Here is a 12,238-nt window from a genome sequence, read left to right on the forward strand (position 1 = left end):
GAAATATGGCGTGACCCCCCCTCCCCACCTTCAGCCCCTAAAATTCTAGAACAAACTGAGAACTCATGTGAATCAACAGTTTATTTATTAACTTTTTATAGACAAATAACATACATGCAGAAAAGAGTACAAATAATCACACAGCTTTCTGGGTTTTCACATACCAAATATACCTTTGCAATCAGCACCCAGATCAAGAAACGAGGCATGACCGTTGTTCCCGTGGTTCTCTCCATGAGAGGAACCACTATCCTGACTTCTATCTCTGTATAAGTAGAAATCACCAGGATGTTGTGGTTTTGAGCTTTTAAAGAGCCCTAAGCAGGCTGGTGCCCTAAAGCTGAGGGAAAACTCAGCCAGAGAAGAACTCTAAGTATCAAGTGGAAGATTCTTGGGGTGTTCATGGTCTGGGGGAGATGTGTGGTTTGTTGGCTGGGTGGAGATGGATTTGTGGGCTCCTCCTGGAGAGCAGGTGGGCATGAGAAAGCATGACCATGTTTGGGGGGCTGTCAAGGGCAGGCGGTGCACAGAACTTGCGATTGTGTTGGCCACGGCTGGATACATGACCATTTTCTTAAAGGCCGATTGTTCAGGAAGTATTAAAAGCCCAGAGCTGCCTGTTGGGGGTGGAGTGGGTCCTGAATTGGAGCCAGAGAGAAATGCCATGTGTCGTGACTGATAGAAATCTGATCATCCCCGGATGCCGCCTGTCAGCGTGCGGGCTTCTGTTTTCTGAGGCCTGTTGACAAAGGAGACAGGAGGATGCAGCTCCGCCTAATGAGTTCCTTGTCTCTTGGCAGAAGGTGTGGGGTTTCTTCAAGGGAAGCCATTAGCCACTTCGGTGGATTGTTTAAAAACAACTGAAACCTATCTTGTCGGTGTGGAGGTTCCACGTGTACTTCACCTTCACACTGGTCTTGACCCCAGCAGCTGGGCGCTCCCCCGGCAGGTGTGGACATTGTCGCCGGGCTTCTCAGTGATTTGCTCTCGTGTTACTTGAATGTGTGACTGGGATGTTTCTATATATACACTTGCTTTGTGGGGCTCGAGGGAGCAAGGGAAGTGGCAGATCCTATTAAAAGTGGTTCCTGTTGATTCAGTATTCATTCAACATTTATTAAGCACCAACTGCGCACCAGGTGCTAGGCGTCTTTGTTTCCATCTATCGGGGTAATGGGCCTTTATGTATGCACAGTGTTACAGGTAAGTTCACTGTTGGTTTAAGGCTGTATGTTGTGCATTTCTCTCTCCTGATGTGTGCTTCTCATGTCCTGAGGAGAAATTGATCCCAAACAAAAATGATAGATGTAAAACACTCTGTATACTAGGAAGTGTTTGGCAAGTAAGTTTGAAGGGTTATTTTTATTCCAGGGCTGATGGCCTTCTGTTTATATGGCACGTTATGGTAATACCAAGCTGGCCCCATGCAGCGAGCACTACCAACATTGCTCTTCACCTTTGACATGTCAGGGTGCAGAGTCTGTGGGAGGTGATGTCCTTGCTCCTGCAAGAACCCAGTTTGCAGCTCCAAATCTTTACCCTCAGCCACTAAACAAGGGCAAGTAAGGACTGTAGACAGAGAAGATGGGACAGGAGGGATGGGCTGTCCAGCCATGGGAATGCTTGACTTGATTAGATGTTCCTGTTTCTCATGGTGAGGTTTTCTGTTGTGCAGTTAGTACGGTTCTCACTGGTAACGCTGCTCTCACCTTTATCACATTAGACTGTGTATATGGGGGGGGGGGGCAGGTGGCACTCAGGTCGCAGGAGGGTTACAGCAGGTGCCTCCATGGTCAAAGTTAGCATTTGCCTCCCTGGGCCCTCATTCTGTTCTGCTGCTTACTGACTGTGGTCGTGCCTCAATGTTTTCATCTTTCAAATGGGTTTAATATGAGTACCTATGACAGGATTGTTAGCATAATCAAAATGAAGTACTCGACAAATTTCTCTTCCATTACCCTGCATGTTCCTGCATGTTCCATCTCCCAAATTCTGAAACCACGTGTGTTTCACATATGAGGTGCCCAGTAGCAGCAGTCTCTTGCCCAACAGTGTAGCTTAAAATGCTGACCTTAAAATAGGAGCTGGGGGGAGGAGCAAGTGGGATGTGAGTGCTTAATGAGTACAGGGCTTCCTTTTGGGGTGATAAAAATGTTCTGGAACTAGATAATGGTGATGGTTGTGCACCACTGCGAATGTAATAATGCCACTGAATTATATACCTTAAAATGATTAATATGGTGAATTTTTAAAAGTCTGGTCTTATACAGTCTCCATTTTAGGAAGGCCAGGATCCTTTGTGAATTTTAAGAAAACCTCTTATAAAGAGGAGATCCAGCCTGGCCCGTGTGGCTTACTGGTTGAGCGTCGACCCATGCACCAAGAGGTCGCAGGTTCAATTCCTGGTCAGGGCACATGCCCAGGTTGTGGGCCAAATCCCCAGTGGGGGGCAGGAGGTGGCCAATGTTCTCTCTCATTGATGTTTCTATCTCTCTCTCCCAAAAATCAGTAAAGGAAAAAAAATAAAGAGGAGATCCATTCTCTCTTTGCACCCCTATTTATTTCAGGGGTTGTGTGCACAACACCAGGCATGTAGTGAAATCCCAGTTTGCTTAGGCTGGCTCGGTAAGATGTTGTGGGGGATTGGTGCGGATGGGGGGCAGTTATTTGAAAGGGGATCTGTAGATGGAAGATGTTGCAGCCTCTCTTACATTAGGATAATGTGCTTGACCTTGGCCAGAGAAAAAGGAAATGGCCAGGTATGGGCTGTCTGAAGGAGCGGGGGCCCAATTGAAGGGGACTGGAGGAAGACCCAGCTGGTAAATCCAGGCAAGCCATCTGAGGGTTCCAGGAAGGAAGCTCTGAGGGTGTTACCTTTTCTCTTGCCAAGTTTTTGTCTCTTACAAATGTGGAATCATTATCAGGGCAGAGCCATTAGTAAGTGAATCCACTGAAAGACCCGTGAGTAAGTGGGTTTTGTAGCCAGTTGTAGATGACAAGGACATTTGCTGGGATGGTCAGGGGCCCACTTACGTGGCCCAAACACTTTCCCCCAGGTGCCCCTAGCACTTTGTTGTGGGTGTTCTGTGGCCCTTATTCCATCCAATGTTTAGGAACAGGTGGAAGATTGTCTGTCTCCCTCTCTGGATGAATGAGCTCCTTGAGGGCAAGGACTGTGGGTGTGTGGGTGTGTGTGTGAGAGAGAGAGAGAGAGAGAGAGAGAGAGAGAGAGTGTGTGTGTGTGTGTGAGAGAGAGAGAGAGAGAGAATGTGTTGGCAGGGCTGGGTCCCTCTGGAGGCTTTAGGGAAGACTCCGTGCCTTTGTGTTTTCCAGTGTCTAGAGGTCGCCTGTGTTTCTTGACTTGTAGCTCCTCTTGGCCTCACTCCAACCTCTGCTCTATCATGTCTCCTCCTACTGCTGACCCTCTAGTCTCCCTCATATAGGGACCCATTTGATTTCACTGGGCCCATCGAGCTAACCCAGGATTATCTCTCCATCTCAAGATCCTCTTTCTTTTTCATGACCAATCTAAGTTATTTATTTAAGACATCTCCTACTATAAGCAAAGAGATGGAAGATTAGTATACTCTAGTCATTTGAAACGAGGAAAGAAGGTCAGTTTGAGGTCCTGTACACTTTTTTGGTCTGTGCACAGAGTGATGGTCCAAACCAGTGCTGTGGTCCCCACTGGGTAGTGGTCCTGGTTCTCTTTATTTATCTTCATAGCTGGTCAGAAGTGGATTCACATGAGGATTATGGAATAGAGTATGGGTACCATCCACCAGGGAAAGGGCTTGGACCTTATGCGAAGATGGGGTAGGTGACTCGGGCCTCTTGTGCTAAGTGGGACTTCAGAAAGACATTCAGTGTGCTCACTTACAACCCAGGGAGCAATGGAATAGGTGAGAGGCCCTCCACGTGCAAGCTGAGCCCTCCTTGCTGTGGGCACCACTAGACAGGCCGAGCCAGCTGTGGCTGGAACCTCCTAGCAGCCCGGAACCCGGGACCCAGCTGCCACCGCCAATTTTGACCAGGACTTTGGTTATGCCGGAAGCGGAAGCAGAATGATTCCATCTCAGGATCCTTAATCACATCTGCAAAGTTTCTTTTGCCATGTAAGGTGACATATTTTCAGTTTGTAGGACTTACAGCATGGATGTCTTTTGGGGTCATCATTCAGCCCACCACACCAACACATCCCCTGCAGGACTGAGCTCACAGATCCTGCCTCAGCTCCTCACCACTTTGTGATGTCAGTGTTACTTAATGTATCTTTAAAGAATCTCCTCATCTAATTTGGGGGTAATAGTAGTACTTCCCCTTTTTCTGAGACTTAAAGTGATACATGTGAAGTGCTTAGGACAGTGTGGCACATCGTAAGTGCGTCTTGAGTATTACCTGTCCTCACTGTTGCTGTCTTCTTTTCTTGTGTCCGACTTATCTTGCTTAGCCTAATGTGCTCAGATTCTATTAGGTCACTTTTTTTTTTAAGTCTCACCTGAGGATATTTTTTCCATTGAGGTTTAGAAAGAGGTGAAGGGATGTAGGGGGTTGGGGTTGGGGAGAGAGAGATCTTGATGTGAGAGAGACACATTGTTTCATTGTCTCCTACATACACCCCAACCAGGGCCGGGGATTGAACCTGCAACCCAGGCACATGCCCTTGACTGGGGATCAAACCCACAACCCTTTGGTCCACAGGCCAGTGCTCTAACCACTGAGCAACACGGGCCAGGGCTGTTGGGTCCCTTTTAACTGTATGCAAAAATGTACTGATGGCTTTGTCTCTTTAACACAAAGTCACTCTGAATCATGCTTATCTGGGTACCTCCTACCCAGAAGGGAAATACTTGTGTGTGAGGACATATCAACAGGTATAAGGAGATAGAGAATATTGCCTGGCTGGTGTGGCTCAGTGGATTGAGCATCCTCCTGTAAGGAGATAGAATATTCAATCCATCCAGCTTTCATTAACCAAATGTGTAGGAAATTGAGACTTAACAAACTGTATACAATCCAACTGAGATTGAGTCAGTCATTTAAAAGGTGTAAGCTCAGTCTGTAGCACTGAGAGACTTTTATCTTCCAAAGCATTACAGGCATTTGCCCTATGAGCCTTTTGCTTTAAAGAGGCTGTAAAGACAAACTGGCCCCTGAGGGAAGGCATTCCCACCCCCTTGTCTCTACTTGTCTCTATCTCACCCCCCACCCCACCCTCCCACCCCCGCCGTCACTGTCTTCTACTTAATAAGCTCTCAAGAGGTGTTTGAACACATACATGTTCCCTTTTCCAGTTTGGTTGTTCTGACTACTGACACTTATGAATGAAAATAGTAAAATACACACACATACACACATAATTTAAGAATCTCACTTTGAGTTTTAGGATATAAGAATACAAGACTAACTCATCTTTTGTGAGGAAATATTTTCTGTTTCTGTTTCTTTATAGAATGATACGTAAATAGTGCTAAAGGGTAGGAAGAAGTTAACTTAGCATCTAAATAATTCAGTTGGCTACAATTCATGTCTTTTTGTTTTTACTTTGCTATCCCCTTGGTGAGGTTTGTGTTCACACCATGGCTGCTCATTTCCTGCCCTCACAACTATGTTCCAGCAGGGGAGGAAGGAGAAGGGAGTGCCAGCACTATATCAGGAAAGCAAGGACCTTTGGGAATCCTCAGTGGATTTCTGTCTATATCTTTGACCAGAACTGAGGTGTGTGTCCTTCTGTAGATGCAGGGAGCTCTGGAAGGTGAGAATGTTTAATTGCAGCCTGGGGAAAAGGTTGGATTCTGTTAGTAGGGATAAAGGATGCATCAGCGTCTGCCGTGATTCCCTAGAGAAAATCTGGCTGGTGTGGATCTCCATGGAGATGTGAACAAGCATGGCTGTGTGGTTATTACAGCATTGTTGGTAATGATGAAACACTGTAAACACCCTAAATATCCAACACTGGGAGAGTGCACAAACAAATTGCTATTATATCCATACATTCAAATACTATAGAGCATGGGACTTGTATGCATCAATGTGCACAAATCTCAAAAATATAACGTATCAAGTAGAATATTTCAAGTTAAGTATAACAGTATGATTCCACTTATATAAAGTTTACATGCAGAAACATTATTGCTTATAGTTACATAGTAAGGTAAGAATATGAGTGGGAGGGATCAACACATCAGAAGGGAGGAAGTGGGGAGGAATGTAATCAGGGCAGGATGGACAGTGAGCATCATTCATTACCTATAATCAGGGAAGGATCCAGATTTTGAGGGGCCTGCTGCATATATAATTTGAGGGGTCCTTTTGAAGAAAAAGGGCCCTACCCTGGGCTTTACCCTAAATCTGCCTCTGACTAGCGATGGCAAGAGTGTGTGCGATGCACTGAGAAGGCATTTCTGAAGATACGTGGGATGCTCTTTGTGGATGAATAATAATCAAATTCATAATCACAGTAACTAACATTTACTGAATCCTTTCTGTAGGACAGGCACCAGGGTAAGCATTTGGTGGGATTTTTTTCATTGATTCTTTACAACTAATCTATGATACAGATGCTACTTATTAATCTCCTTTTATGGCCAAGGAAGCAGAGGCTCAGAGGGGTTAAGTTATTTGCCCAAGGCCACAGAGCTAGTACATGATAGAATTGGGGTTCAAACTCATGGAGCAGAATAGGACTTATTTTCTATGGGTTATGCATACTATGCATAATGATATCTTTATTGTTGTTTACATGCATGTTATATTCTCTTCAATAAAGACTCATTATTTTTAATTTACTGGAGGAAGGGCTTTATGACCTGAAAATAGTATTTATTCCCATCACATGGAGGTTATCTTTGGAATTAAACAGTGTGTTCTTTAATGGTATTTCTCAAAGTAATTGATTTGATTAGTAGGCAAGAATGATTTGTGATGAGTTCAATGTCATTGATTAAAAGACTTTTGATTAAAAAAAAATTTCCAGAATCCTTGTACTTCATCCGTTGGTTGAGCTAACGCAAAATTCCAGTTGTGAATAACCGAGAAGTGAGTCCTAGTGACTTTCTAGTAGTAAAGCTCAATGAGGTTCTCCCCATATGAATGTACATTGAGCATCATGAGGCCCCAGCACAGCATGCTTAAGTGTGTACATAGGTCTGCGTTACGGTATCTGCGAAGCGTAGGACGCTGAGTGCCCGTGGATGTAAACATGGACTAACTTCCTCTGGATCCCACAGTGACCAGTTGCACAGTGTGGGGAAAGGATAAAGACCGGCTGTGTTTGAATTGGTTTTTCTTTGAAACAGTCTGAGTTAAAAGCCAACCCAAGAAACCTGAAATGGCTGGCTGCAGGCTTTCTGCTGGCGTTTGGGGAAGATGGCTTGAGGAATGGTCTTCGAGGTCCTTGGGTACAGGGTCTGGCCTGTGGACTTGGCTGTGAACTCCCCCCACACCCCCCACGTGGACTACTGAGGCCACGGATGAGCTCACAGCACCTTCAGAGCCCTGGACCAGTCTTTGCTCCAGGGAGCCCCCAGCAGGGAAAGCAAGGAAAGGACCAGGATCAAGCCAGTGTTGTTCTTGGCTGCAGGGAAGGAAAGGGGAAAAAAAAGCAGTATGAATGGGAATGAAGGAACAAGCCGCCTTCCTGGTCACATTTAATGAGTGATAATATTTGTAAATATTGAACAGTATCTGTTACCAAGTAACAGCCTTGCCAAATGATTGAGTGGAGGGCCTCCTTCTGTTTAATTTCACTGGTTCGGGTGTGTGTGTGTGTGTGGGTGTGTGTATGTGTATGTGTATCTTAAAGTTTCTTTTGTGTGGTTCTCTGATGGAATAAAGGGGTGGTTGTTTTTGGTTGTCTGTGTGCAGGAAGCCTTGGCTGACTGGAAGAAGTTGGCCCTGGAAATCGAGCTGCAGTTGGCGATAGTACTGATTTGGCGTTTGCATAAATAACTTGAGAGCCTTAAAAACCGCACTGTACACCATACTCAGGACATCAAAGCTAATTACAGCTTGCCTGCCTCCTCTTGCAAATGAGGAAACAGAGGCCAGAAGAGCCTGCACGCAACGTTGCTTACAACTGTAGACGAGTTCATAGGGAGCATGGCTTTTTGAAATGTGGAACTTTTACAAGTTACAAGCATCCTCCAGGAATTCTAAGTTGGAATGGAGCCCCTGCAGGAGTATAAAACCCTAATTACTGGGGGGATGACAAGACAGAGCAGTGAGGTAGGGGTGCATCAGAGACACTGGGGTCACTGATCCCTTGTCCCCCATCTTCTGGGGCCTCTCACTTTGCTCCCAGGTTGTCCCTCTCTGTTGAGCAGGCCAAAGGCATATGTGGATGTGAAAAAAGCACCCCCAAACAGCTCCTCTGAGTTCCTGTGACAACCTGCCCAGGGTAGGCTGTGTGTGGAGTCAGCCCCATTTATGGAGAGGCTGCCAGACCCCACTCTTGCCTGGTCCTTCTTGCTCAGACAAGCCCATGGCTAAGCTGTCAGGGGGCAGAGTTTGTTTCTGGCATCTTTTCCTGCCCAACATGAGCTTTTTGCAGCCCCTTCCAAGAAGCCAGTGCCTTCAGCCCTTCCCTAAGGTGGTTCTCTTCCAGGCCATGGACTGGGAAGAAATGACCAAACGTGGACCCTGCCCTGAAGGAGCTTCCTACAGAACACGTGGCTAGACAGGCTAGAAGTCTGAACTGAGACTTGAGGACCAGAGTGGGAGTGGTCTTCCTGAGGAAGGTCATGGGGGTCAGGAAGGCTTCTCAGAAAGGATAGCATAGGGTCTGGGTCTTCAGGGGCTCAGTTGGTCAGAGAGAAGGAAGGATCACAGGCCTGGGTGCGGGGGGTGGAGGGGTTGGCTTCTGCAAGGCTGGAGACGGGTATGCAGATGCTGGGATGGGGATCCCAGGGAAAGTTCAGGGGTAGGTGAGGTAGGGATGGGTATAGGGGACAGAGGGTCTGCTTAACTTGGGTTTTATTCTATAAGAGATATGGAACCTTTCAGAGATTGAAATGGGATGTAGGGATGAGGAGGGAATGATTGTATTTGAGATTTAACACTTTGCTGGTTTCAGTTTGCAGCAGGAGCTAAGATAGGGGACTGGGTGGGGGAGGGAGTGTCTGAAGCAAAGTGGATGCAGAAATGAGGGAGAGGGAGGGGTCTGCAGTCTCCTGGGGCCCAGAGTGGGTATGGGGAGATGGCGATTCCATTCATTGAGAATCTCTTCCTTAATTGGGGAGCACCCGTTTCCAGATCTACAAAATGGGGATATGGGACAAGGATGAGGACTGAAGGAGGCCTCGTGGCCTGTTCATAGAGGATACCCACACCTGTGTTCCCGTTCTTCTCTTGGTTGAAACTCGCTCAGCCTGCGCCCCCCTCTCCTGGGGCCTTGCCCTTTGCTGGCTCAGCTGATGAATTACTTCTCGTCACGTGTGGGAGTTAATGGTTTGTGAGTATTAATATGTTATCCAGTTCTGATAACCTAGTTCCCTTTTAAACAGCGGTCCTCAGTGCTTGGACTAAAGAAGTCCTCAGAACTCTTAGATAAACCCCAAAACTTTCATTACAGTTTTACCAGAAAACCTTCACTTGTCCAATTTTATCTTCAACTTATATTTTTTGTATCTCTCTCTAGTAGAGTCTCAAATTGAGACCAGGTTAAAAAAAAAATTGTATGCTATGAAAATTTACTCTCTTTTGCCCTCTAGTGGCAGACTCTTGAACACCTCTTTTTAATTTAATTTTATTGGTTTTAAAACAAAAAGCTATTTTTTTAATTAAAAATGTATTTATGTAAACATAATGGGTTCATTATCATTTTATTTCTACATACTTTATTAATTTTCCTAAAAGTTATCATCTTATTTCTATTTTTAAAAAATGTTATTTAGTTGTTAATCCTCACCCGAGGATATTTTTCCATTGACTTTTAGATAGAGTGGAAGGGAGAGAGAGAGAAATACTTATGTGAAAGAGACACATCGATTGGTTGCCTTCCACACGACTTTGACTAGGGCCAAAGATTGAACCTGTAACCCTTGACAGGGAATAGAACCCAAGACACTTTGGTCCTTGGGCTGACACTCTTAACTGCTGAGCCACACTGGCCAGGGCTCTATTTTTATTTTTATTGATTTATTTTGTTTGTTAAACCACACCCGAGGATATTTTTTTATTGATTTTTAGAGAGCATGGATGGGAGGGAGGATGGAGAGAGAGAGAGAGAGAGAGAGAGAGAGAGAGAGAGAGAGAGAGAGAAACACAATGTGAGAGAGACACATCAATTACTTGCCTTCCACATGTGCCCCAGCGGGGCTGGGGATTGAACCTCCAACCCAGGTACTTGCCCTTGACTGGAATTGAACCCTTCAGTGCTGGGGCTGATGCTTTAACCACTGAGCCACATGGGAGGGGGCTTACTTCTATTTTTAATAAATATTTCAAGCATATAGGAAAGTGTGCAGGTAATACTAAAATGTTCATGAACCCACCACCAAGCTTTTCTCCCTCCCTCCCCATTCCCGCTCTTCCTTCCTTTCTTCTTTCCTTCTCTGTCCTTTTATTTTAATTTATCTTTTTATTTTCATTGCCCACCCATTCCTCTTTGGCATCCATCAGCTTGTGTTCTATATCTATAGGTCTGTTTCTATTTTGTTTTGTTTATTTATTTATTTTGCTTTTTTTACATTCCACATATACATGAAATCATATGGTATTTATCTTTCTCTGACTTATTTCACTTAGCATAATGCCCTCAAGTTCTATCCATGTTGGCTCAAATAGCAAATAGCGCGCGCACACACACACACACACACACACACACACACACAACTACATCTTCTTTATCCATTCATTTAGTGATGTACATCTAGGTTGCCTTCATGGTTTAGCTATTACTAGTAATGTTGTAATAAACATACAGGTGCATCTATCTTTTCAAATTAGTGTTTTGGATTTCTTCAGACAAATACCCAGAAGTGAAATTTCTGGGTCATAAGGTAATCTTGTTTTTCATTTTTTGAGGTAACTCTATACTGCTTTCCACAGTGGCTGTACCAATTTGCATTCCCACCAACAGTGCAGGAGGGCTCCCTTTCCTCCACATCCTCGCCAGCACTTGTTTGTTGATTTATTGATAAGTTTTCTGATGGGTGTGAGGTGGCATCATTATGGTTTTGATTTGCATTTCCCTCATAATTAGTGATGTTGAGCATCTTTTCATATGTCTGTCAGCTATCTCTGTATGTTCTCTTTGGAGAAGTGTCTGTTTAGGTCCTCTGCCCACTTTTTAATTGGCTTGTTTTTTTGGTGTTAATTGGTGTGAGTTCTTTGTGTATTTTTTATATTAACCCTTTATTGGATGTATCATGGGTGAATTTCTTCTCCAATTCATTAGGTTGTCTTTTTGTTTTATTGATGATTTCTTTTGCTATGCAAAAACTTTTTAGTTTTATATAGCTCCATTTGTTTATTATTTATTTTTTTGTCTCCCTGCTTGGGGAGATATTATATCCAAAAATATACGCCTAAGAGCAATGTCAAAGAGTTTACTGCCTATGTTTTCTTCTAGGATTTTTATGGTTTAGGTCTAACATTTAAGTCTTTAATCCATTTTGAGTTTATATTTGTATGTGGCATAATAAAATGGTAGTTTCATTTTTTGCATATATCTGTTCAGTTTTGCCAACACCACTTGTTGAAGAGACTATCTTTACTCCATTATATAGCTTTGCTTTCTTTGTCATAGATTAATTGGACATATAAGTGAGGTTTTATTTCTGGGCTCTCCATTCTATTATATTGATCTACATACCTGTTATTATGCTAGTACTATAAATAAATACCATGATTGTAGCTTTATAGTATAGCTTGACATCAAGGAGTGTGATACTTCTCACTTTGTTCTTTCTCATGATTTCTTTGGCTATTCTGGGTCTTTTGTGGTTCCATATAAATGTTATGATTAACTGTTAAAATTCTGAGAAGTGTACCATTGGTATTTTAATAGGAATGCATTGAATCTCTGTATTACTTTAGGTAGTAAGGACATTTTAACAATATTAATCCTTTAATTCATGAGCAAAGTATATCCTTCCATTTATTTGTATCTTATTCAATTTTTCCTATGTCTTAATAATTTTCAGAGTATAGGTACTTTTTACCTCTCAAATATATTCCTAGGTATTTTATATTTTTTAATGCATTTGTAAAGGGGACTTTTTTTCTTAATTTCTTC

At 43.8% G+C, this 12,238-nt stretch overlaps 1 protein-coding gene across 1 annotated transcript in view; it reads left to right on the top strand.

Annotated features, from left to right (window-relative positions):
* ARHGEF3 (Rho guanine nucleotide exchange factor 3) overlaps positions 1-12,238 on the top strand; it is a 286,293-nt gene that overhangs the window by 25,809 nt on the left and 248,246 nt on the right. The gene's annotated exons all lie outside the window — the stretch shown is intronic.

Source organism: Molossus molossus, unplaced genomic scaffold (genome assembly GCF_014108415.1).
Source record: "Molossus molossus isolate mMolMol1 unplaced genomic scaffold, mMolMol1.p scaffold_m16_p_18, whole genome shotgun sequence".
NCBI classification, from domain to species: domain Eukaryota; kingdom Metazoa; phylum Chordata; class Mammalia; order Chiroptera; family Molossidae; genus Molossus; species Molossus molossus.